The sequence below is a fragment of the Megascapheus bottae genome, chromosome 2 (assembly GCF_031878675.1).
Source record: "Megascapheus bottae isolate mThoBot1 chromosome 2, mThoBot2.hap1, whole genome shotgun sequence".
Taxonomy (NCBI): domain Eukaryota; kingdom Metazoa; phylum Chordata; class Mammalia; order Rodentia; family Geomyidae; genus Megascapheus; species Megascapheus bottae.
The window spans coordinates 541052-568414 of NC_143510.1; the positions used below are offsets into that span (position 1 = coordinate 541052).

The following is a 27363-nucleotide window of genomic DNA, read 5'->3' on the forward strand; positions in this document are numbered from 1 at the left end:
TGAAAATGGACGACATCATCCGGGGCCCGGGTTACCGTGTCTTCCTTCCCACAATGCCCCGCGTCCTTACGTCAGTGCTGCTGCTTCCCACAATGCCCCGGGTCCTTGCGTAAACACCGCTGCTTCCCACAATGCCTCCCGGTACCTGGTGGGGCGCATGCGCAGCCACCCCGCCGTCTGGCGCGGCTGCGCGAAGGGCTGCCTCTTCGCTCCTCGGCTCCGAGACACCGACCCATAGCCTGACGTGGCCTCATGAACGAAAGAAGGTTCGAGAACAGCATTCAAAAGGCTGCCCCACGACCACGTTCACTGAATTCCAAGTAAGGCTCTGCAGAAGAATGAGCGGGAAGCATGCGGCTTCCGAAGGCCCAGGCGCGGCCCGGAGGCTCGTGGGCCTGGGAGGCGCGCAGGCCCGGTGTGGTACCTGAGCCCTGGCAAGAGTGCAGTTTAGTGTAAAATAAAAAGGTTAAACCAAGGAGATAGGGAGAGGGGAACCGGAAATTAAAGACAAAAAAAAAAAGTCAGCTGATCCCTGTTGCCCTTATTCTCTTGGGGTGGGGAGAGGTTGGGAAAATGCACGGGGTCCTGTCCTCCGGCAACCCCAGCCCTTAGGCAGTGGTTCCTGAGGCTCAGTGTTCCTTATCCTCAAATATGGACATGTCTGGGACAAGTAGGTGAGCTTTAGGACTTTTTTCCCCAATTAAAAAAATTTAAAGATAGTACTTGTTTATAATGGAGTGAAAGGCTGCAGGAGCTTAGGGACAGTACCCAGGCCCAGACTTAAAGCCCCACAGCCACCAAAAAAAATAAAAATATGAAAGATATACTTTTAAAAAGATGGGGGAGAGGAAGAGAATAGCTTAATAGCAGAGTGCTCGCCTACCATGCACAAAGCCCTGGATTCCATTCTCTGGTACTACATACACAGAAAAAGGTGGAAAGTGGTGCTGTAGCTCAAATGGCAAAGCACCAGCTTTGAGCAAAACGTGTCCAAAAACAGTGCCCAGGCCCTGAGTTCAAGCCCCAAGACTGGCAAAAAGAAAAAAAAGAAAGGCTACTAAATTTTGATCTATATAATGTTGGCATTATAAAGTTTTGTTTGGAATCTTTTTTTTTTTTGCCAGTCCTGGGCTTGAGCTCAGGGCCTGAGGACTGTCCTTGGATTTTTCTCAAGGCTAGAACTCTACCACTTGAGCCTCAGCACCACTTCTGGCTTTTTCTAAGTATGTGGTACCAATAAATCAAACCCGGGTCTTCGTGCATGCTAGGCAAGCACTGTACCACTAGGCCAAACTCCCGGCCCTGGAATCTGTTTTAAGTAATGGAAAATTAACTAAATTGAAGTGTATATGACAGGACACTCAGGTTTTAAAATCTGCACAATACTTCCATATTTGCAGTGTGGCATGCTGTGTGTGTGTGTGTGTGTGTGTGTGTGTGTGTGTGTGTGTGTGTGATGAATGCAGTGGTAATGCCTCCTCAGATTTTAGAATTCTAGTACACTGGGAAGCTTCCAAATGACTTTTTACTATTCTGACCATCCAGACTCAAAGCCACCCCAAACAGGAAAGTCCATAAGATTCTTATTCTCCAACTAACTAGCAAAAAGCCCAAAGTAGAGCTGTAGCTCAAGTGGTAGAGTGCCTGCCTTAAGGGAAAAAGCCAAGTGAGAGTGTAAAGTTCTGAGTTCAAACTCCAGAACCAGAAGGGTAAATCAATAAAGAGGAAACAGGTTTTCTGCAATATTTTTCCCCTGTAAAAGTGAACTTTGGTAGCAGTGTTTCAGATAGTCTTAACCTAAAATTAATTGCTTTCCTGATAATAGATTCTCCAGTACTTTGGGTTATATATGTGAGAAATGAACCTAGAGAATAGGATTAGTACCAGAACAGTGAATACATGAGGTTAGGAAAGAAAATTCTAGAAGATTTGTGAATATGTAGGCACAAGGTTGAGCAAAAGGGAAGTCCTAGTGAGCAGACCCTCCTGGGGATGGCTTGTCAGATTTGCACTAGAATATGTCTCTGGAAAGTTTGGCTCCTCTTCTTAGATGAGTGGAAGCAGCCAGCCAATGGTGGCTCATGCTTGTCATCCTAATTACTCAAAGAGGCTGAGATGGAGAATCTTAGTTGAAGCCAGTCTGGGCAGACAAATCCAAGAGACTCTGATTTTCAGTTAAGGAGCAGAAAACCAGTGTGGATCAAGTAGAACACCAGCCTTGAGTGAAAAAGGTAAGGGAAAGCTAGGAGTCCTGATTTCAAGCCTCAGTACCAGCACAAATCAAAAAGCATAAGAAGGTAGAAAATGATAGAGAGATAGTTTCCGCAAATGTTCTTGTGAAATACTTGCTTGCTCTATACCAAATGTTCTTGTGAAATACTTGCTTGCTCTATACCACTTATCATCTTTATTATAGAGTTGGTCAGAGGCCAGGAGTGTGCCTAGCATGCATGAAGCCATGGGTTTGATTCCTCAGTACCACATACACAGGAAAAGCCAGAAGTGGTGCTATGACTCAAATGGTAGAGTGTTAACTTCAAGAAAGCTCAAGGACCTTGTCCAGGCCCTGAGTTCAAACCCCAGAACTAGCAAAAAAAAAAAGTTGGTCAAAGGGTTTCAATTCAACCTGTCAGTTTATGAATACATCTTGATCACCTTCCACCTTCTTTCCTCTCTTAAGCTATTCATATTTCCATGGGATTCCTGGGGGTTAGTTTTGTCTTCTGTGAGGCCAAGATGTGTGGTAATTTCCTGGATGACCACTTGGTTTTTTTCGAAGCTCTAATTTTTTTTAACATGTTTTGAATCTTCCACAGTGTCTATAATTAAATGGGCACCCGAGTCCTAGCATTCAATTAAATAGTTGTTGAGTTCAGTGTTGTATATGTGTAGGGATAGGGGGTAGGGAGTGACTCACAACATTAAACCTAGTTACTCCAAATGTCAGGGGCTCAATTTTCCTCTCATCCACTGAATTACTATTGGAGTTCTTTTAATAGTAAATTGAACATGGAAACATTATGAAGACATTGCTGTGTAGACACATTGCCATCCATCTTCCTAATGAAAAAGCCAGTCTTCCTTCCTTCCTAGAAATAGGACAGCAGGGAGAGAGCTAGGCTGTAAGGGCTGGGGTATGCATAGGGAACCAGCAGTAAGCAATGCATGCAATCTCCTAACATGCTGTGAGCTGGGGGTAGGCGTAGCCAGGAGTCAGCTAACCACACACCTCGATACTTGAGCTCTGGCAGCAGGCTTGGAAAGCGCCTATGTCAGGCTGGGCTCTCTGTGAGCCCTGCACACTTTCTGGTTTCAGCTGGAAACGTCCTGCGGTGTGTCTGGCCTGGCCAAAAAAGCCAGGAAGTACTGAACTTATTCAAATTGAAAAACAAACTCAAAGTTGTTTGGAGCCTCCCAAAACATTCATGTTGTGTCTGAGGATGAAGGGTCCGAATTCACTTCTGGTTTGACAAGCACATCATATACCAAATGAACACCAACCACACAACTTCATTTCCTACAAGGGCAGGGATGCTCTGGTGCTGTTTAGGTTTTACAAAAGAGCCCTGTAGAGAGCCTAGGGGAATTTGGTGGCGCTTGCTTTTTATTTTTTTTTTTACCCCCTCCTCGTCTTTCAATTTCTTTCTGTTAGGTTGCCATAGAAATGAATGTGTGTTGTGAAGGAAGTTTGTTAGGCAGTTTGACAAGAACATTCCGAAGGAGAGCTGGGCACCTTGCTGCATGCCCACCCTGGAGGGCTGCCATCGGCTCTCCTTGGCTACTGGTGTGCACTGGGCAGCTCTTCCAGAGCCCGTGATGATCAGGGCCACCTGTGGGCACACCACAAACATCGTCCAGGGGCAATCAGGGGTTGGCTAAATCAAACTGCTGACCAGAAAATGAACCAGAGTCCAAAAAGAAGCTTCCGGAACAACAACCCACAAGAGTATGATTACTTACCAATGAAACTTAAGTTATTGAAAGGAATGATAGAATTATCTCCATGTGGAAGCAACTGAACCAAATCTATTTCTTCAGCCCTCCTCCTGCCTCCTGGAAGCAGGGCATAGACATTTTATGTTAGCTATCCAAGGTCAGGAGCAGTTTGAGAAGCCCTCAAAATGAAGCTCTGAAAACTGACCTCTTTGCTCTTTTGTGCTGATATGTTGGGGCTTGGATTTAGTGCCTCTCACTCTTGCCTGGCTTTTTTTATTCAAGGCTGGTGTTCTACCACTTGAACCATATCTCTGCTTCTGACTTCTTTTTTCAGAAGTTAAGGAAATAAATTTATTTATTTATTTATTTATTTATTTATTTATTGCCAGTCCTGGGCTTGAGCTCAGGGCCTGAGCACTCAATGTTCTTGGACTTTCTCAAGGCTAGAGCTCTACCACTTGAGCTTCAGCACCGTTTCTGGCTTTTTTTTTTCCTATGTATGTGGTACTGAGGAATCGAACCCAGGTCTTCAGGGATGCTAGGCAAGCACTCTACCACTAGGCCAAACTCCCAGCCCTGCTTCTGACTTTTTAATAGTTCATTGGAGATGCAAGTCTCTCCCATATGCTTCCCTGGGCTGTGTTCCAACTGCAGTCCCTCTGTCTCAGGCTTTTGAGTAGCTAGGAGTACAGGCATGAGCTACTGGCATACTGCTGGAAAGACCCTTACTGAATGAAACCTATATCACATTTCAAACAAAGAAAATTAATTTTACATTTCAAGGATAGCTCAATTTGTTGGGAGTCTTGGAGAGCCATTCAATTATTTTGAAGGTAAAGATTTGGGGAATGTGGAACTATCATCAGTAAACTTGATGGTTTATTGCATGTAGAATTAGTAAAAAGAAAATAGCCATCACTACACTTAGCTTTATTGTTTCAGAGTTAAAAATGGACAAAAGAGATAGGCCAAATGACAAATGAAAATTTCTTTTTTTGTTGGACCTGTGGCTTGAATTCAGGTCTGTGCTCTGTTCCGTGGCTTTGTTGCTCAAGGCTAGCACCCAACTACTTGAGCCACAGCTCCACTTCTAGCTTTTGAGTGGTTAATTGGAGATACTTAATGGACTTTGGTGCACAAGCTGGCTTTGAACTGTGACCCTGAGTAGCTATGATTACAGGCATGAGCCAACTATGCCCAACAATAAATACAAACTTACATGTTCTTAGCCATTTGATGCTGGTATGTTAGCTGCTATGTAAAAAATTAATTTAAAATAATACTTCCAAAATATATTATGTATGCTGGCACTGGGACTTGAACTCTGGTCTTAGGCACTGTCTCTAAGCTTTTTTGCTCAAGGCTGATGCTCTACCACTTGAGCTACAGCTCTATTTCCACCCTTTTTGGTGATTAATTGGAGATAAGACTCTCCCAGACTTTTTTGTTCCTTCTGGCTTCAAAGTGCAGTCCTCAAATCTTAATGTCCCAAGTAATTAGGATTACAGAAATGAGCCACCAACGTCTGGCTCAAAACATCTATTGGCAATTGCAGTTTACTGGCAATATTCTACTGCTTTAGTCATAGCTCAGCTGTTGTCTCTGAGTTGCAACATGGGAATTTATTCTTTTAATCTAGAAATATTACAGAATTACAAAATCAGAGACTTTTATCCAGATGCAGCTTTCTCCTGCATAAGTCAAAATTTGTAGCCTAATTTTTTCATTTGTTTGTTTTTACGTCTCTACGAATAATTCCATGTCCTTAATTACATAGTCTAAAATGGTCTTTATCTCTTGAAGTTGGAAAGTTCTTTGCTCTTAGTTTAAATCCCTTGACATAAAGTCCCTTTATTACTCTTGTCTTAGTGGAGGGGCCAGGAAACTGTTTTATGTTCTGTCTTAAATTATCTTTCATATTTGGAGAGTTGGGCAGTCAGTCTGATTTAATTATTGGATCTGAAATAATTTTATCTTTTGAAATTATTCCTTTTTTTCTTTTTTGTCAGTTGTGGGACTAGAACTCTGGGCCTGGGTGTCGTCCCTCCGTCCCTGAGCTCTTCAGCTCAAGGATACCACCCTGCCCCTTGAGCCAGAGTGCCACTTCTGGTTTTCTTGTGGTTAATTGGAGGTAAGAATCTCATGAACTTTAGTGCCCTGGCTGGCTTTGAACCGTGATTCTCAGGTCTCAGCCTCCAGGCATGAGCCACCACTCTTAGCAAAATTATTCCTTTCTAAATTTTTTATTTACCTTGTCCCAAATTTCTGAAACATCTTATGGAACTGTTAGAATATATAACTTTGGAATAGGACATGACTTAATTAATAGGACATGATTTAATTATCCCACAATAATTCAGTGAATTGAAAATTGTTATGGAAACAAAAATCAGTCTTCCTGTTTCAGTTCTGCTACACTTTTTATTCCTTCAGACAAACCATCCCTCTTCTTTGTAACTCATTTTTTTAATGTGAAAGGTGTTTTCATACTGAATGCGTACGTCATTGTTCAGTCATGTTGGAAGAACAAGGAAATGGATAGACATTCAGAAACTTCCAAGATAATGTCCTTCCTCAGAATATTCTAGATTCTTTCCTTTGTAAATAGATAAATGACTAGGTAGATGACAGATAGTTTAAAAAAAAGGATAGGTGATGGATAGAGACATTGGATAGATTTGTCGATGATAAATTTAGATAGTTGATAAGTAGATAGATGACAGATACTAAGTAAAGAATAAATAGATGAATGATAGACTGAGAGAATAAACTGAATCCATAGGTAGAGATGATAGGTAGAAAGATGATAGATAGTAGATATGTAGAAAAGAGAAATAAGAAAGAAAAAGGAAAAGAAAGATAGGTGAGATAGAGACATAGATGGAATAGGGAAAAAGAAAAGAAAATAGAATAAGGAAAAAGAAAAAAAAGAAAATTGATGACAGATGGCTAAATAGAGGATAGCTAGATATAGGAGAGGTTAGATAGATGGATGTGACTGGTAAGTAGATGATAGATGATGTTGTGTAGTGTGTGAGCAACTACAAACAGGTCACAACTAGATAAACATTTTCAAAATCATGCAAAGTTTGTGTTTTCTAGTCAAGCAGAAAAAATTTTTGAGGGTGATATTAAGGTTTGGGAACTATTCTCATGAATAAGGGTATGAAATCAAAAGAGACTCCTAAAATCATATGCATGTAAAGGAGCTGGTGTCCAGAAAAAAAAGAAGTAAAACAGGTCCATGTCTACTTTTTGTTTAAAGAATTCAGTAATGAGAAGTGATGTGTAGCCCTGCCACAATTGAAATAATATACTTTTGGAATAGCTACCCACTCCTTCGGGAATTTTCTGGTTAGTAAATTTTGGTTGGTATAATTTGTAAATAATATCTTTTGCAAAAGAAATTGTTGTAGTGATTAGGGTGTAAGATGGATAGAATTCTCCAGATGTGAAGGAGCTGGAATTGTTTCAGATACAATTCCTCAAGACCTCGAGGCCCATCTCTACTGCTTCTAGAATATTCATTTACTTTCTAGGTATCATTTATGTAATTCTCCATTGGATTCATTTCTTTGAGGTCTTTGTTTCTGTTTTGTTGGGTTTTGGTGCCTTAGTACTAGGTCTCAAACTCAAACTGTTGTTTAGCTTTTTCTTTATGACTTGAGCCACATCTCCACTTCAGGCCTAATTGGACTTGTCTGTCCAAGCTGGCTTTGGAATTGTGATCCTTAGATCTCAGTCTCCTAAGTAGCTAGTAGCATGAACTAAGTAAGGAGAGTGGGTCTAAACAATATGCCTTGTCCTCACAGCCATCCTGGTGCTTTGCTTGAGGGAGGAGGAAGAGGCTTTCCACCCAGCTCTGAAAAGCCTACAAGGGAAAGAGGCCATTCATTGAATTGTAGATGTCATACTGTTTAGTGTTAGGAGAAATTTTGCTACAGAGAATGCTCATCCTGAATCATATCCCTAAATAATTTGAGTCACTTGCCTCTGAGGCACTCTCCTGAGGTTTGAGGTCCTTGATACTCATCTCCTATTAACCACCCAAAAAGCCAGAAGTGGAGCTCTGGCTCAAGTGGTGGAGTGCTAGTCTTGAGTGAAAGAGTTCCAGGGCAACATCCAGGCCCTAGTACGGGCACAAAAACAAAACAAAACAAAAAATATGAACTATAGCCAACTTGGACTAAAGATGATGCTAAGAGTACATTGTTTTCACTGAGCACATTCATTTTAGGTGACCACTGGAGTAGGTGCAGAGGCCTGGGGTGGCCAGCTCAGCATTATTTCTGGGTGTGCCTGTGAGGAGTGTTTTCAGGGGAGATTGGTGCTTGGGGAGGGTGGTGGAAGAGAGACTCTGTCCTCCATGTTGTTTGTGTAGGCACCCTAATAGAATGGGTGAATTCTCTCATGAGGAGTGAAGTAACCCTTCTTCTCCTATCCTTGGACAGAAGATTTCAGGTTATTTAACAACAGATTTGAAATCTCAAAGGAATCTGTGATCACCAGAATTCTGGGACTTCAGACACAGACTGAGAGTAATATTACTGCCTTACTTTTCTGCGAGAGCAGCTTCTCTACTTCTCCAGTTTATAGATGGCTTCTCCGGGGTCTCAGCCTCCAGAATACCTACCTAGCAATCAGGCAACCTTCTGTCTGCCTACCTACCTACCTACCTACCCACCAATCCATCAATCCACCTCCTGTTGATTCTGTGTCTCCAGAGATCTCTGATTAATATAGTAACCCAAAGCTCCCCTAACATTTGCCTTGAACTCCCAGAAATCTACTAAGGTTAAACAAGTCAGAGTCTTTCACCAGTCAGAGCAGATAATCAAATGTATTTTAACAACCAAAGGAATCAGTTCTTACATTACTTTTTATTACAGCAAATATGTATTGAAGTTTTTTTGTGTGTGTGTGCTTGAAGATAATACAAGAGACACTAGGGTGGACAGTAAGTAAAATATGTCTCTTGAGTAATGGAAGGAATTGGGGTCCAACGCACGTGTGAGGAGTCCATGCTTTTGATTTTAGGATTACTGAAGAGACTGAGATTTGAAGACTATGATAATTAAAGCAGCTGGAAAACAACTATGAGAGATTCTTATCTCTATAGTAAACCAGCAAAACCTGGGAATGGAAGTATGACTCAGAGGATAGAGTATCAACTTTGAGTGGAAAAGCCAAGTAATAGTGTGAGGCTCTGAGTTCAAGCCCCAGTACTACCATATACACAGGAAACATAAATATGTGATTCAAGCTTAATGAGAAGCTAAGTGAAGTGGATATCAGACATTGGAAAAGAAGAGCAAGGACTTAATAACCAGATGAGTTAGAAGAGCTATTCCTGGAGGAAATGAGCCATGAGAAGTCTGAGGCCGAGTTACCAGATCTTTCCATTTTCCTCATAGAACCCATTCCTTCAAGAGTCCCAGTGGTGGGAGGAAGGAAGTCATACACATGGCCGTATTTGGAGAAAAAGCAAAAGACATACTTGTATTGAAGACAATGCAATAACAGCTTGTGATCTGGACATACTAAATTAAGTCCTGTGCTATTTTATTTTCATACAAAAGCTAGGAAATCATGGCATTGTCCTCAACTTCAAGCTATGAAGTTGTAAACCAAAAATAGCAACTCATTAACCACAAACTAGGATAGATTAAGTTGCATCTCATCTGTGAGAATAGCTGGGGGTCCACTTTAGGGAAAGAATGGCCTTTTTTTTTAAAGGACAAGAATATGAGTGCATGTTTAGGGAAAGAAAGTGTTATCCTAAGGGCAAGGACTGTGTACTCCCACTCAATGAGCAGACTAAACTCTGTAAGTTACAAAAGCCTGACACAGTGGCGCATGGCTAGAACCCAGGTTACTAACAATGGCCAAGATTTTTCAGAAGAACAAGGAAGTCTGTTGGTTGATTTCTCCAAGGTTCCCTCTTAAAATTTCTACTGAATCTCTGGTCAGCACAAGCAAATTTCCTATGTAACTATGACTTAGGAGGGAAGAATGAGGGCAGTGGTTTATACAACAATAGTAACTACTCAGCCAACTGGTTCCAATTGGATGTCATCAGCTTTTGTCAGAAAACAGGGGTGGCCAGGTGCCTGGGGTTCGTGCCACTGAGATATGAGATTGAGGATTGTGGTTCCAAACCAGACCAAGCAAGAAAGTCCATGAGACTTTCATCTCCAACAAATTATTCAGAATGAAAAGTGGACTGTGGCTCATGTGGTAGAGCGCTAGCCTTGAACAAAAGAAGCTCAGGGACAGTGCCCAGGCCCTGAGTTCAAGCCCCAGTACTAGCACTCATACACTCACACATACACAAACTCACAAATGCTGAATAAAATGAATGTTTCTAGCATTTAAAAATACTACTAGTAATAAGTGCTTACTATGTACCAGTTGTTTCTCCAGAAATAGAATTTATGACGTGATAATGTGGAGCTATACATGAAGTCAAGATCTCAGGTAAAAATAGCTTGAAGAAGACTGAAACTTGTCTTTCCACATAAACATCCTGACTGATGAAAGGCTCTAATGTCATCAGCCAACATTATCTGTTCCCAGATATTCCCCTCTCCAAGATCTAGCAAAAATAAAAATATTTATTATAAAGATAATAAAAAATTAATCCTGGTGCTGGTGGCTCACATCTATAATTCTAACTTCTCAGGAAGCTGAGATCTGAGGAGTGAAATTTGAAGCTAACCCAGGCTGGAATCTGTGAAACTCTCATTTCCAATCAACTACACAAAAGCTTTAAGTGATTGGAGCTGTGACTCAAGTGGTAGAACACTAGCCTTGAGCAAAAAAGCTCAGGGACAGCACCCAGGTACTGAATTCAAGTCCCAGGATTGGCACACCCCTAAAAGATAAAATGATATATAATGTAATATATGTGGTACATATGTTATTATATATCTTATTATATGCTATATATTATATAGCATATGTGATGTATCTATGCTATATAATATTTATCTAATATACAATAATGTAATATATAGAGTTATACACTGTATAACAACATATATACTATATAATAACATGTTATATATATGAGATATAATGTATAACAATATAAAACAGGTTTTTCATTTGCAACGGAAATAAAACAAAATGAAAAAATAAAATGAAATAAGGGATTTACTATGCCAGTTGAAGTAGAGTAGCAGGATCTCTCAAGGAGAGATGTTGTGCCTGCTGGATGACCCCAGATTGTCTTGGCAAGAATTTAAGTACCAACTAGATGCTAATGAAATACTTAGGAAAAGTTGTCACAGCAAGTGATGGCATATCTAGCAGAATGGGTACCATCCATCCTCAGATCTCCACCGCCTGATTAGCCCAGACTGCAGACATGAGCCACTGGCATCAGGTGCAAGGGGAGTGTGCAGTTGTTTAGAAATTGAGGAAGGGACAGTCACTCATAGATGACCTTTAACAAAACAATCACCACAATAATCTTCCTAGACGAGCCAATCAAAACTCTCTTCCTCCAACTCCTATTTGCTCTGGGAATGGAAAGTAGAAGAGCCACACGTATCAGAAATGTCTAATTCTGTCTCTAGGATGGAAGTGTTTGCCTGGCTTTCCACGAGGAAGGGTCCATTGCCCCCTCTGCAGGCTGGACACATCACATTGGAATTCCTGAGAGTCTACAGACATTCAGGTGCCAACCTGTATGTTACCCTCAAACATATGAATCTTGGAATTGGAGATATGGCTCAAGTGTTAGAGCTTGCCTAGAGTCAAGAGACCCTAAGTTCAAGTCCCAGGATACCAACACACACACACACACACACACACACACACACACACACACACACATCTGAACGTTTTGTATGGGTTTTCCCCCTCAGAACTTTCCTATTAACAACAACAAAGACAAGGATCCATTTCTATAGCAATATGATCACAGTGCCTCCCAAGGACATCCTTCCAGAGCTCAGAGCCTCCCTACCCTAACCCCACACCAGCTGCTGTCCAGGCCCATCCTAGAATTCAGAAACTATCACCTTTTAGTGGGTTTTTTTGGTTGTTCTTTGTTTTTTATTGTTTTATTTGTCTTATGGCGCCAGTCCTAGACTTGAACTTAGAACCTGGGAACTGTCCCAGAGCTTTTCTTTGTTCAAGGATAGCACTCTACCACTCTAGCAACAGCTTTTTGGTGATTAATTGGAAATAGGAGTCTCATGCACTTGCCTGCCCGGGCTGATTTTGAACCTTGATCCCCATATCTCAGCTTCCTGAGTAGCTAGGAAAGGCCTGACCAGTGGTGCCCAGTTGGAAATAGATCATTTTAAATATGCACATTAACAAGAAAAAGAGTTGCATGGAAATGATCCAGGAAACTACGATGTTTGATTTTGTGACTCCACTGAATCTCTCACAGTGCTTGATGACAAGTGTTTTGTTGGCTTCAGTTAAGCATAAGGATGTATGAGTGGGATATGCAACCTAAGGGTAGCTACTCTTCCCAACATGAATGACAAAAATGTCTGCCTTCATTTTGTTGTTTCTTTTTTTTTTTTTTGCCAGTCCTGGGCCTTGAACTCAGTACCTGAGCACTGTCCTTGGGCTTTCTCAAGGCTAGCGCTCTACCACTTGAGCCTCAGCACCATTTCCGGCTTTTTCTATGTATGTGGTACCGAGGAATTGAACCCAGGGCTTCGTGTATGCTAGGCAAACACTCTACCACTAGGCCAAACTCCCAGCCCATGTTTTTAAAATTCGTTTGTGTTTTTATCTTTGGGGGAACTGGGACTAGGGCTCATACTCAGAACTATTCCTTAACTTTATCACTCCCAGCTGGCAGTCTACAGCTCCATTTCGGGCTTTTTGCTAGTTATTTGGAGGTCAGAGCCTCTTTATCTGCCTGGGTTGGCATTGAGCCCTGATCATCAGATCTCAGTTTCCTGAGTAGCTAGGATTGCAGGTACAAGCCACTGGAACCTGGTTCCTCCTTTGATTTTTAAAACATATTTTCCTTTATTCTCCAAAAGGAAAAAGGTCCCCAGGAGTGCCTGCAATCCAGATGAGTCAGAAATTGTAAAAGGAAGAATGTGCTTCTCTGGTGAAGCTGTCCTGGGAGCCAGGCCTTGTGCTGTGTCCTCTACACTCGCCATCATGTCACGAAACCATCTTATCCAGACAGGCAGCAGTAACTTTTTCCTTCAGATAGAGATCTTAGCTGGCATTTTGTCTTGTTTTGTTTTGATCAGTTCTGGGGCTTGAACTCTGGGCCTGGGCACTGTCCCTGAGCTCTTCAGTTCAAGGCCAGCACTCTACAACTTAAAGCCACAGCAGCACTTCTATTTGTCTGGTGATTCATTGGAGATAAGACTCTCATAGACTTTCTTGCCCAGGCTGGCTTTGAACCTTGATCCTCAGATCTCAGCCTCCTGAAGTAGCTAGGATTACAGGCATAAGCCATCAGGGCCTGGCTTAGCTGGTGTTTTCTTAAAAAACAGAAAATGAGTCTAGCCATCAGTGGTTCATGCCTGTAATCCCAGTTACTCAGGAGGCTCAGATCTGAGGATCCCAGTTCAAAGCCAGCCCAGGCTGACAAATCTGAGAGACCTTAATCTCCAGTTACCAGCAAAAAAATAGGAGGCCATGTTGTGGCTCAAATGGTAGAGTGCCAGCCTTGAACAAAAATGCTAAGCAAGAAGTTAGGCCTTGATTCCAAGCCATAGTACCAGCAGAAATAGACAAAAGGGAGAAGCAGACAAAAAGGTAAAAGGAGAAGGAAGGGAGGGGGAGGCGAGAACAAAAAGAAAGGAAGGGGGGGAGGGAGAAAGATGGGACAGAGTTTGTTTCTTGCTCAGGCCCAATAAATGCCAACTATAAATAGAACTAGATAGGTGGGGGGGGAGGAGGAAAGAAAAATTATTTCCCAGAAAATATTTTCTGCAGGCAAAGAGTGGTATAATTTGGGATGGAGGTGGTCTGGGACAAGGAACAGAGACCCAGACAGAGGAACTTTCTTTTCACTATTAGAATGTTCCTGGAATGGGAACATGTTTGCATGTTTTTATTTGCCTTTATTTTCCTTTTTGGTTATTTGTTTTCAAAAGGCAGAATCCAGCATGTAAGACCTCACAGGTTCTAATTTAGTCAATGCCAGGAAAGAGGCTTTGCCGTCCTTCTGCGCTCAGGGAGGCTTGTGAAGGTTAAGTTTTCCAGAAGACATGAACTCATACTGGGTAGGAGGAAGGATGAGACATTCATGACACAAATGCCTTTCTTTAGAGTATTTGATGCACCAAAAAATAACCCACCCCCACGCTGGATCCTGCCTCCGGTCTTTGGAGGTTAACAAAAGAAACTCCATGATAGAAATGATGGAAATTTGCAAGAATGAATTCCCTGGAGCAAATCTTGTCACTCTCCCAGCAGCTTTCATCTCCCCTAAAATTGCCTCATTACACTACTAGAAAAAGCTACCACAGAATGAAGTTATGTTTCAAAAAAGAAAGTAAGTTGGTTGGGGGAGGCAGTGGACAATAATGCCCTAAGCAGCCTATATGCGGCAGGATTAATTTTTGCTGTATGGTTTTATGAATGCAATTTGAATGTACTTAGTAATTAGTTGGATCCATGCAAGCATTTGCTCTGATTCTGTTGAAAGATGATTCTATGATTTGGTTTGTATCTGTTCATGCAAATTTTTCATCTTTAACTGTTCATATCTATTTAGATAGGCTGCTCCAGGGATTTAAGGGTTTCCATTGTGAAGGTGTTTATGGTTACATATTGTGTAATGAACAGGTGGAGATAATCAAACTACACTTAAAAGAACAATTATACTCTCATGGCAAAAATTTAGAATAGTGCTATAGGGCGAGGCCAGGAAGCCAAGATGGGAGCTGCTGGAAACACGTGCTCTGCACCTGGGTAATGACGCCCAGCTCTGGAGAGGAAGAAAGTGTGAAGCGCTCCTCTGTGGGCTGGTGGGTAATTATTTATTCCTCTTGTGCCAGTAATGGGGCATGAACTCAGGGCTCTGTGCTTTCACTTGGCATTTTTCACTCAAGGCTGGTGTTCTACCACTTCAGCTGTGCCTCCACTTCGGGCTTTGTGCGGGTGCATTGAAAATAAGTGTTTCTCTGATGTGTCTGCCTGGCCTGGTTTTGAACAATGATCATCAGATCTTAGCTTCCTAAAGTAGTTAGAATTGCACACATAAGCCACCAACACCCAACTAAATTGAAGTGTTTAGATGTCATATTTTGTTACCATACCCATGCTCAATTATGGCCAAATATTCCATCTTCATTGATTCCTATGACCTGTAGCTCAGTCTCTCAAACATGTTATCATGAAAAGTCTAGGATATACAACACTTCAGTCTTAGACACGAGAGTTCTGCAATAAGAGTCCTCCATCCTTTTACAGGGCTTTGGCATCTATTTTTAACCTGCCTGTAGATGGGCCTCAGTTTACCCTGTAATCATCACAGCAACACAATGCCTCTTCCTAACACCACCCTAGACATTATCATCAAATTTAATCACTCCAGTCTCATAGGCAAGATTGTTATTTCATTGGGAGTACTCTGCTATTAGTCAATTGAATAGACAAACACAAGTCCTTTCCATCCTTCTTTTCTTTCCTACTTTCCTTTTTTCTTCTCATCTTCCTTCCCTTCCTTTGCTTTTATTCTTCCATCCCTCCTTCTTTCTCCCACCCTCTTTTCCTCCCTCCCTCCCTTTCTTCATTTCTTCCTCACTCCCTTCTTCCTTCCTTCTTGCCTTATCTTTCTTTCCTACACTTTTCTGTTCTGAGCCCTGGAGAGAATGTGTGGCAGGTGAGGCACCATGGAGTTGGGAAGCAAGGGCCTGAGAATAGAGAGAGCCACATTGAATAGGATCTGAGGGGACAAAGCTCTTTATGCTGATTTAGGGAGAATGAAATAGCCTTCAAAACTTGAAGAAGAAAATAAAAAGGGCAGATATGATTGTATTTACCTATAATCCCAGCACTGAGGAATGGGAATGCAAGAATATTTCAAGGTGAAGGTTATTCTGGACTGTGTAACAAAACCCAGTGGGCCTGGGAGCATGGCCTAGTGGTAGAGTACTTGCCTAGCATGCACGAAGCCCCAGGTTCGATTCCTTGGTACCATATACACAGAAAAAAAGCTGGAAGTGGTGCTGTGGCTAAAGGGGTAGAGTGCTAGCCTTGAGAAAGCCCAAAGACAGTGCCCAGACTTTGAGTTCTAGCCCCGGGACTGAGGAAAAAAAAACAGTCTAAAAGACAGCAGCAATAACAATAACAATAAATAAGAAATTAAAGAAAATAAACAAGAGATAGGGCCATAGCTTAGTAATACAAGGGTAGAGCACCTACTTACCATGTGTAAAGAAAGGCAAGAAACTTCTAGAAGATAGCTGTTCAGTAAAGATTCTCTTGCTTTATCTGAGAATTCTCTTTGGAATTTAAACACATCTTACAGCCTAAAATCTAGTCTGTACCAGATAAGGAAAGGACTTATAGGAGCCTCTTCTCTTGAACCAATTTCCAGTACTTAGAATGCTACTTTCCAATACTTAGAATGTTTTCAAATTTTGCTGCTTCATATTGCTTTGTGAACGTCTTTTGAACACTTAGTTGCCTTTATTTCCTAGAATTACCTAAACAATTATAATTTTAGATAATCTGCAATTCACCTGACTTAATTTCTTTCTTTTACATTTTACCTTAAGAAATCCTTCTCCTGAACTGTTCTAAAAATTGGAAGTCTGAAGCTGGTGGCTCATGCCTGGAATCCAGGTAGTCAGGCAGCTGAGATCTGACGATCACAATTTGAAGCTAACCCAGGCAGGAAAGTCCATGAGACTCTTATCTCCAGTTAACCACAGAAAGCTGGAAATGGAGCTGTGGGTCAAGTCAAGGACAACACCCAGGCTCTGAGTTCAAGTCCTAGGACTATCCCCCTAAAAAAGTCTGATTCAGAGTATGAAGCTCAGTTCATTATACAAACACACACACACACACACACACACACACACACACACACACACACACATTGAATGTCTCTGTGACAAGTTTCTAAGTAATTCATAAGCACAAAACGATTGGGAACAGCCAAAGAAGATGAAATATTTCTATTCATCAAGGCAAATTTTTGCCCATAATTCGCAAGTAAGTACATCACTTCAAGTGTTGGAGTATTATTGTGCATACTTACATAAAGAAGTTCTGACATTTCCAGGTGATGGAGGCTGGGGGCTACCTGCACATCTTTAGTCATGCATGACAACGAGCTTATAATGAATGTTAGAGTTCTAGCCAAGTGTCCAACACTAAGAGTAATTTAAAACTACTCCCATGAGACTATTTTTTTTAAAAAGAAATGTGGGACCAGGAGTTTGGCCTAGTGGTAGAGTGCTTGCCTAGCATGCACAAAGACCTGGGTTTGATTCCTTGGTACCAGAAAAACCAGAAGTGGTGCTGTGGCTCAAGTGGTAGAGCACTATCCTTGAGGAACACCCTCAAGGTCCTGAGTTCAGTCCCCAGGACTGGCAAAAAAAAGAAAAGGAAAAAAATGTGACAATCTTCATTAATTAGTAAATAAACTTTTAGTAAACAGACTAAAATTTATCTAGACTTTGTACGCAAAATCCAACAAATTTACTTTATATATATATTTTTTGAGCCAGTCCTGGGGCTTGAACTCAGGGCCTATCTCTTAGATAGATTCATTCATTCATTCATTCCTTTTTCTTTTTTGTCTTAAAGCTAGTGCTCTACCACTTGAACCATAACACCACTCCAGCTTTCTTAGGAGTTTATTGGAGTTAGGCATCTCACAGACTTTCCTGCTTGGGCTGGCTTTAAATTCTGATCCTCAGAGCTCAGCCTCCTGACCATCTAGGATTGCAAGTGTGGGCCATTGGTGCCTGGCTATTTCCATATCATTTTACTCTCAAAGAAACTTTTAAAAATTTAACTAAAAGCCGGGCGTGGTGGCTCATGTTTGTAATCCTAGCTACTCAGGAGGCTGAGATCTGAGGATCAGGTTCAAAGCCAGCCTGGGCACAAAAGGACCTGAGACTCTTATCTCCAATTAACCTCTAGAAAATGAGAATTGGGGCTTGGCTCAAGGGTACTGCAGTAGCCTTGAGCTGAAGTGCTCAGAGGCAGCGCCCAGGCCAATTTTAAGCCCCATGACTCACACAGACATACAGACACACACACACACACACACACACACACACACACACACACACACACACACACAAATTCAGCTAAAGGATGCTAGAAAGGAAAGCACCAGATACTAGAGTAGGTTGCCTTACCAGAAAGCATTTGTGATCACATAAAATCTATGCTTTGCCCTGTAAATAAATTGCACTCTCATTGCGCATTTTATAATGTTCAAGCAAAAATGAAAATAATTGTGTAGCTGGGCTCTGGTGGCTCACACCTGTCATCCTAACATTTCAGGAAGCTGAGATTTGAGGATCATGGTTCAGAACCAACCCAGGCAAGAAAGGGTACAACTCTTATCACCAATGAACTACCAAAAGGCCAGACCTGGAGCTGTGGCTCAAGTGGTAGATGGCAAGCCTTGATTTAAAAAAAGCAAAGGAACAGTGCCTGGACCTTGAATTTTAGGTCCTAGTGCCAGAACACACACACACAATAACCTATAATACAACAACAATCTCCAAGCAGTTTAGGTGCTTTGAGCTTTTTGCACTGTATTTAAACATTAGAAGCAGGAAAAGATAGTATACTCTTTAGGAAGAGATACTGCCATTGGAGCTTGATTTTGCTCAGTAAATTTATCTGTTTGGAGGAGGGCAAAAGGGGGCACAAAAATGGCAGAACAAAGCGTAAACAAATGCTGCAGTGATATTGCGGGACATTTTGTTAAAATGAAAACATTCAAATTCACAACAAAAGTGTATTTTTTCATACAGTAATATCAGTTAAGCATCTTTAAACTATAAGTACACAGCTCTAAGAGACATGGAAGACAAAAGGTACAGAGAAAAAAAGCAAAATAACCAAAAAAACCCTCATTTCCACTTCTTGAAGTTCATTTTCCATGATCATATGCACATAGCTATGGATCCCTTGTGATTTTTTCCTAAGCATGTCCTCCTTGGGTCTCATTGTGTGAATGCCCAGAGTCCTGTTTAATTTGTCCCCTCGTACTGTATTTTCTATCTTTTACTATCCAGTGTGTTTACTTGTAGATTTATAGGCACATTCTAGTTACAATAAATGAGGGAAACCCTACAGCCTGTGTTTCTTTGGAGGCCTGGCTTACTTCGTGTAATATAATTTTTTCCCAAGTCTTTCCATTTCCTTACGAATGGCGCAATATGATTCTTTCTGATAGACACATATAATTCCATTATGTATGTATGCCACATTTTCTTGATTTATTCACTCACTGAGGGATACACTCCTAGAGGCTATACAACTTGTGTGGGGGTAGCGGCAGGGGACCCTGTGGGAGGAAAAAACTAGGAGTAAACAAGGGAAGAGCTGACACTGTCCAAAAAGAAATGTACTCATTACCTGACTTCTGTAACTCTGACCCTCTGTATATCACCCTTACAAGAACAATATGAAGAAAGGGTTTTTCTTTTACTTTAACAAAGTATTAGGAAGTTAATCATTGATTTAGATTAAACACACTATTCAAATTAAGGCACTTATAGTACGCTTTTATTGCCAGTCTCAGGATGATTTTTATTTTTAGGTTTATTTTTCTTTAAGTTTATTATTTCAGTAGTTGGACAATGAAAGGGTTTTAAGTCAACATGTCCGTTTGTGAGCATAACACATCTTGATCAGTGTCACCCCTCCATCCTTCTCCCTCATCCTTCCCAACTCCACCCAGCTCCTCAGTTTTCTCAGTTCTGTGATGATCTCTAATGGTTTACAATTTGTGGGGATGAGAAAAGTCATCTGATAACTGTTGAAATTCTCCAATGCCTCTTATTAATCCCCCGCAGAAAATTCCTTAGAAAGTTGTCATGAGGCATTTGAAGAAAAGGAAGAAAGAGCACTTTGGAGTTTGTTAAGTTTTTCAGACAAGCCTGTGGGGGACCTGTGCCCAGACCACAGGGCCAGTGGTGGTGAGGGACCAGACGCCCGTCCATGGTAGCATCTTCTGTGGGGTGGGAAAGAGTGGAGCTGTGGAGAGCCACTCACCAGGCAGATGTGTGGGGACCCACTGGAAGCCCCATGCCTCACCCATGACACCAGATGAGTCTCCTCCTCCTCCCAGGCCTCACTTCACTTATTTTGTGTCAGGACTGGGTCTTGAACTCAGGGCCTGGGTGCTGTCCCTGAGCTTTTGTGGTCAAGGCTTCCCCTTGAGCCACAGCTCCACTGTCAGCTTTTTGGTGGTTAATTGGTAACAAGAATGTCATAGACTTTCCTGCCCAGGCTGTCTTTAAACTGTGATCCTCAGATCTCAGCCCCCTGAGTCGCTGGGATTACAGGGGTGAGCTCCATCCAGTGCCTGAGTCCTCCTTTGATTTAAATGACAGGATTGCTATCCTTTGGCTTTCTCAGGTTGTGGGAGCTGGTTTCTCACTCTCATTCTCTCAGGGGGACTAGTCGGGGTTTGTAGAGGCTGCATCATGGGAAATACTGCCATGGATTGAAGGCGGAGCCACATCAGAACCAGCTGTCTCCAATTAAGTCAGACTCGGAAAAGATTTGCAAACCAGACTGTTTTTCTTCTCATTGAATTGTTTTCTTTTTGAAGATGAACTTGTTTTAGGACCCTTTCTTTTTTTCTTTTCTTTTTCCTATGCCTGTATCAAGCTTGAACCCATGGCCCTGTGGTCTTGCTTGAGCTTCTCCTATCAAGGCTAGTGCTCTTCTACCTGAGCTACAGCTCCATTGCCAGCTTTTTCGTGGCACTTGGAGATGAGTCTCTTGTGTTTGTCTGGGTGGGATTCTTGGAACTTTGATTCTCTGATCTCAGCCTCCTGAGTAGCTAGGATAACAGCATGCAGGCACCAAAACACTCATTTATTTTTATTGCTGGCTAGTATTACATTTTATGTATTTTTGTTTACTAATCTATCAGTTACAGGACATTTCGATTATTTTACTTGGGCTCTAATAAGTAGTGTGAAGATTTTTTTTTATTTGTTTCTGCTTGGGCTTTTGTTTGTTTCTGAGACAGGTTCTTGCTCACTGTGTAGCCTCCTAGACTCCAACTTATTATCTTCCTGCCTGAGCCTCCAAAGTGTTGGGGTTGCAGGCATATACCTAACTGAAGATTTGTTGTTAAACCACTAAAAAGACAAATACACACAAAAATCCCTGTGTATCATCGTCACACAAGTGTTTACCGAAGTATTGAAAAAAATGTGGGAGATTCAAGGGAGGATTGAAAGGCAAAGGGAGAATTAGAAAGGCAAAGTCAAAGTTGGAAGGGGTGGGCTGCAGTCAAGGGGAGATGAGATGGATGAATGCAGAGAAGGGGGAGAGTGCAGTCAAGAACCCTTGTATATCCTACAAAATTAAGAGTGAGGGAAGGGGTGAGCTGGGAGGGGTGGGCGAGTCATGAAAGGGGTGACAGTGATCAAGACGCATTGCATTCATAAACACTTAAATGGCAACTTTTTGTGTAACTTAAAATTTTTAAAAAGCAAAAAAGAGGGGAGGACTCAATACAGAGGAAAGAAAACAGACTGTAGTGGGGCATAGAATCTTAGAATGCTACATAAAAAGAACACTGGGAAAACAGGGAGTCCTTTGCCACTGAGGAGGCTTGAATTCCAGACAGAGGTTACATAACTTCCTCAAGATGTTTTCTGGATTTCTGGTACCGAAGAGTTAAAATGTGATGCTTTCATCTTAAAAAAGAAAGAAGGAATTTAATAAAACTCAAAAGCCTCACAAAACAATTTTAATGTATTTATTTGAAAATTTAAAATGAAACACTTGAAAGCTATTTGTCACATCCCAAGGCAGTTCTGGGAACACACCCTTGGTGATAAAAACCGATAGTTTACTTAATTTGGGACTCAAAGAAAGCTTGTACCCTCTCCTCCCAGGGTGCACCCCCTCCCCTGGGCAGAGGAGACCAGTGCCCCATGCCAGGTGGCAAGCCAGAGCTGGAAAGGGCACAGGGTGCAGGCAGAGCCCCTGGGGCCAGACTCTCAGTGAAGGCAGGGTTGGATGCTGTAGCTCACACCTGTAATCCTAGCTTCTCAGGAGGCTGAGATCTGAGGATCACGGTTTAACGCCAACCTCTTGCCAGATAAATCTCAAAAACTTTTTTTTTTTTTTTTTTGCCAGTCCTGGGCTTGGGCTAAGGGCCTGAGCACTGTCCTTGGACTTTCTCAAAGCTAGCACTCTACCACTTGAGCCTCAGCACCACTTCCAGTTTTTTTCTGTGTATGTGGTACCGAGGAATCAAACCTGGGTCTTCGTGCATGCTAGGCAAGCCCTCTACCACTAGGCCAAACTCCCGGCCCCATCTCAAAAACTCTTATCTCCAAATAACCAACCAAAAAAAACCCAAAAAACAACAACAACTAGAAATAGAGGTGTGGCTCAAGTGGTAGAGCCCCAACCTGATTTTAAAAACTTATCTGAGTGTTGAATACCCTGGATTCAAGTTGAAGTCCCAGTACCAGCACAAGAAAGACAGCAAAGAAAAATAAAGGAGGAAAGCAAGAGTGACTTCACCACCACACCCAGCCCAGCCCAGCCCAGCCTGGGAGTGCAAGAGTATGGGATGGCCCTGCCCCAGCTGCAGAGGAAAACATTCCCACTCTGAAAGCCCAGGCCTTTTTTCCTTTTGTTGTAAAGAATATCAATTTGTGTTTTGGTGTTCTCTAATTAGTGGCTATAAATCCCAATTTTCTTTGGAATTGCCCTACTGAAAGAAAGCAGTGTGAAGCAGCTTTCTTCAATAATAAAAGAAAGTTCTTAAATGTCTGCCCATCCATGCTTCCCCCAACAGCCCTGTGCAGGTTGCCGCTGTATGTGGTGGTGGGAGAGCCAGTGGGTGAGTCGAAGATGCCCTTGTTTCCTCACGATCTCACCTACCCCCATTAGAGTGTTTTCAGCTCAAAATGGCACAGATTTACCATTTCTTATGCTCTAGAAAAATAGTATATAATTATATTGTATGTCCATAATATACTGTTCAGTATATCATGTAATATATCATAGATTCTGTATAACATGAAATTATATGAGATAATTATAAATTATATGTAACATACATCATATATAAATTTTATATTATGTATATATATATACATATGTACTGTGGTTTGAATTCAAGAGCTTACATTCTCAGCTTTTTCACTTCAGGTTAGCACTCTACCACTTGCATCACAGCTTCACTTCTGGATTTTTGGAGGTTAATCTGAGGTAAGAGTCTGCCAGAGCTGGCTTTGGACCTTGATTCTCAGATCTCATCCTCCTGAGTAGCTGGGATTACAGATGTGAGCCATGATGCCTGGCAGTTACGTTCAACTTTAAGTAACAAAATTCTGAAAATCACAAAGGGTAGCTTAGTTTCTCATTTAATTAAAATCATTTGTGCTACAGGATTTGCTTTCATGTCTCTTCCTTTCTCCTAAGATCAAACACTCATTTCATTCTAGAATATTCATTGTCTTCTCTCATTTGATTACAGTCTAATCTAAGGATGAAAAAATCCTTTATGTCTTTCTCATGAAAAAGTTACTCAACTTTTATAGCATAGTGTGATGTATGTACATTTTTGTTACATATTTTTTATATAATCAATATTTTGCTGGCCCATGCCTGTAAACCTTTCTACTTGGGAAGCTGAGGTCTGAGCATCATAGTTCAAAACCAGACTGGGGAGAAAAGTCTGTGAGACTCTATCTCCAATTGTCCAGCAAAAAAAAAAAAGCCTGAAGTGGAGCTGTGGGTCAAAAAGCACCAGCCTTGCATGCAGGAGTGAAGCATAAGCTCAAAATCCTGAGTTCAAGCTTCATCAACACACACACACCAAGCTGCTCTTTAAGAAAAAAACAATCCGGCCACACACACACACACACACACACACACACACACACACCAAGCTGCTCTTTAAGAAAAAAACAATCCGGCCACACACACACACACACACACACACACACACACACACACACACACACACACACACACACACACACCAAGCTCCTCTTTAAGAAAAAACAATCCGGCCATACACACACACACACACCAAGCTGCTCTTTAAGAAAAAAACAATCCGGCCATGAAGTTTGAATGATGGACCCATGTAGCAACCCCTAATGGAATCTCAGCTCCTGAGGCTCAAGGGCTTCACTCCTCTGCTCTTGCCTGGATTTCCGTAGTGAGTACAGCTTTCACCCTGGCCTCCCATTTGATTGATGCTTTGGTAAGGTATAAAATTGTGCGTTGAAAATAAGCTTCAAATAGAAGTCTGAATATCTTTCTCCACTGTTGCTTGATGAAAGGTCTAAGTGAATGATATCTTGATACCTTCCCTGTGTGTGTTTGGTGTGCACACACACATGCGGCGGTACTGGGGCTTGAATACAAGGGCATTTGATTAATGCTTCCAAATTTGGGGGATATTTTTGTTTTGCTGGTTAGTTGCCACTGTGGTTCTCTGGAGTCTAATATTCCACCAGTAGGAGCTCTGTGAGGAGGCTGGATGGCTGAATAGAAGGAAACATAGCAGATGGAAATGACCACCTAGAAATGGATTTGATGATCTTGGGTGAAAAAATAAATTGAGTAGTAAGAAAAATGGAAAGAGAAGTGTGATATCTCTAATGATGAGTGTGTCTCAGATTTGTCTGACTTCTAACCTGGATCCTCAGATCTCGGCTGCTCAAGCAGTTAGGGTTGTAGGGGTGAGCCACCAGCGCCCAGCTCCTGTTTATTTCTATATTAACACTTTCTCAACAGACAGTGTTGCAGTTGGATGAAGAGGAGAGAGGAGACAAGAAGACACCAAGGAAGAGATATTCATACATGAAGCTGACTGGGGACACTGTGCAAGCAGACATTCCTGCATTGTTTCAGGTTACCTGGGTTTAGAAGGAGACATGCCTAAGGGGAAAGATGGAGTGGGATCTGACTTACCCTCATCTTGCTCTGTGTCCTGCACAGCCATGCTGCATTTTTCCCTCTACAAAGGCCTCCATAATGATGATTGTGTTCTTCTAGAAATATTTCCCTGGAGAAAATAGACTTGTAACTCCAACCACCAAAAAGCCAGAAGTAAAGCTGTGGCTCAAGTAGCAGAGCACTAAGTTTGAGTAAAAGAAAAGAAGCTCAGGGACAGTGCCCAGGCCCTGAGTTCAAGACCAGGAACAGCATATAAAAATGTAAAGAAAATCAAATCAGTCTCCAGCACACACACACACAGACACGTACACACAGACACGTGTGTACACACACATATACAACATGCAATGCTGAGATTTTTTTGCCTCATCTGTAGAAGCAGTATGGTGAATATGAGTACAAATATCTTTTGTGTTGAATAACACAGTGAAAAGAAAATGCATTGAATTAGCAATGTTATTTATCACAATGGGACTACTTCCTTCCCCTCAAACTGTACACTCATTCTAATTAGAACCTACACTATTCTTATTGAGTATATATTTTTCCTTTAGGAAGCATGCAGAATAAATAAAGCAATCCCATAATAATGGAGTGCCTTGTTCCGTTACAATTTCAATGAACTCTCGAATTCAGCTGACTTGCTTGATCCCAAGGGGAAATGCTCTGCTAATAGCATCCAACATTCTCAACACAGAAAAGATGAATGGTTCTTTTCCCCATTGGTGATGTCTGTTGAAAAGAATAAAAAAATTCCTAACCTGCCCTTTGGTTTTCCCACTCAGTTACAGCCACTGGTAACAGCCTGATCTACTGGAGGATTTCCTCCCGCCATTAACTGGACTCGATCTGCAGGTGTAACAGTGTGATGCTCTGGGGTCTAATATTCCACCAATAGGAGCTCTATGAGGAGGCTGTAAGGCTGAACAGAAGGAAACATAGCAGATGGAAATGACCACCTGGAAATGAATTTGATGATCTTGAGTGAAAAAAATAAATAAATCGAACAGTGAGAAAAATGGAAAGAGAAGTGTGATATCTCTAATAATTAAATCAGTCTTCCTTTCCAATGAACTGTTTAGTTGGGCATTGGTGCGACACATCTGTAATCCTAAAATAATCCAGAGTCTGAGATTGGAGGATTGTAGTTCAAAACCACTCTGGATAGACAAATTTGAGAGGCAAATCTCCAGTTAACAAACAATAAATAAATACAGAGCTGGAGGCATGGATCAAATGATAAAACACCAATCTCAAGTAAAAACCGCAAATGAGTTCATGAGATACCGAGTTCAAACTTCAATACACATCTACAACCTCCACACCCACAACTTTTCAAGGAAGAGCGTCACTCTGCTCTAGGCCTCCGTGACTCAGTACTCAGGAGTCTATTGAGGGCCTGGAGCACTCCGAGGATGTTATTTATAAAGGTGCAGTTAATCAAGTTCAAACCTCATCAACATTTCACCGGGGAAGCCAAACTTTGCCAGCAGGAGAAAGATGCCAAAATAGAAAAGGTATGCTGCAGTCTGCGTGACCTGGCAGTGAAACTACGAGATCATACGTTTGGAAAAATATAAAAAGAGCATGTGTGCCTTTCACTTTCTCAAACAGTTGGCTTGTGATCCATACCATCAAAGCTCTTTACTGATCCCAAGCTTTCTATTTCCACTTGTGTAGATATTTCTAATTTGCTTTAATTACCAAAAAGGGAAGGAAATCTTTCATCCATGCCTCACCCTTAACAGGAATTTCAACAAGGCTGGATTGGGCCAAGGACACTCAGGCCACTTCAGCCAACCTGAACCACAAAGCAGATTTTCTGGACAAATGGTTTTGCCTCAAATATCAGATGCTTGCACAAAAGTATTGCAGACTCCCTTACCCTTTCGAATGGCCTCCTAGCCATTACACCAAGAATGATGGGACAAGCTCATATGTGTAACACATGCCTGGCTCTTGAAGAAGTCTCCACCCAAATCAGTCAAGATCACTGTCTACGATGATGGTGATGATGATGATGATGATGATGATGGTGTTTCTGCATGCACTTAGCTTTAGCACCCTGCCACTTGAAGAACCACAATTCCACTTCTTGTTTTTTGGTGGTTCATTGGCACCAAACCTGCCTGGGCTGGTTTTGAACCTTGATCTTCCAATCATAGACTTCTGAGTTAAGATTACAGATGTGAGCCACCAGCACCTGGGAATTATTTATTATTACTTGTGATTGAAATCAGGACCACACTCATGTTAAGTACGCATTCTATCACACAGCCACATGCCAACCTACAGAAGCCAGACCACCTATGGAGTGACCAAGAAGAGAGGCTGAAGAATTTA

The 27363-nt window shown here is 41.6% G+C and overlaps 1 long non-coding RNA gene across 1 annotated transcript; it reads left to right on the forward strand.

The window, feature by feature from the left end:
* Window positions 1–139: 139 nt before the first annotated feature.
* Window positions 140–26510, forward strand: LOC150066222 (uncharacterized). Its single transcript, XR_016539045.1, has 3 exons — window positions 140–320; window positions 24859–24975; window positions 25575–26510. It is a non-coding gene; the product is annotated as an uncharacterized LOC150066222 (long non-coding RNA).
* The last annotated feature ends 853 nt before the right edge of the window (window positions 26511–27363 follow it).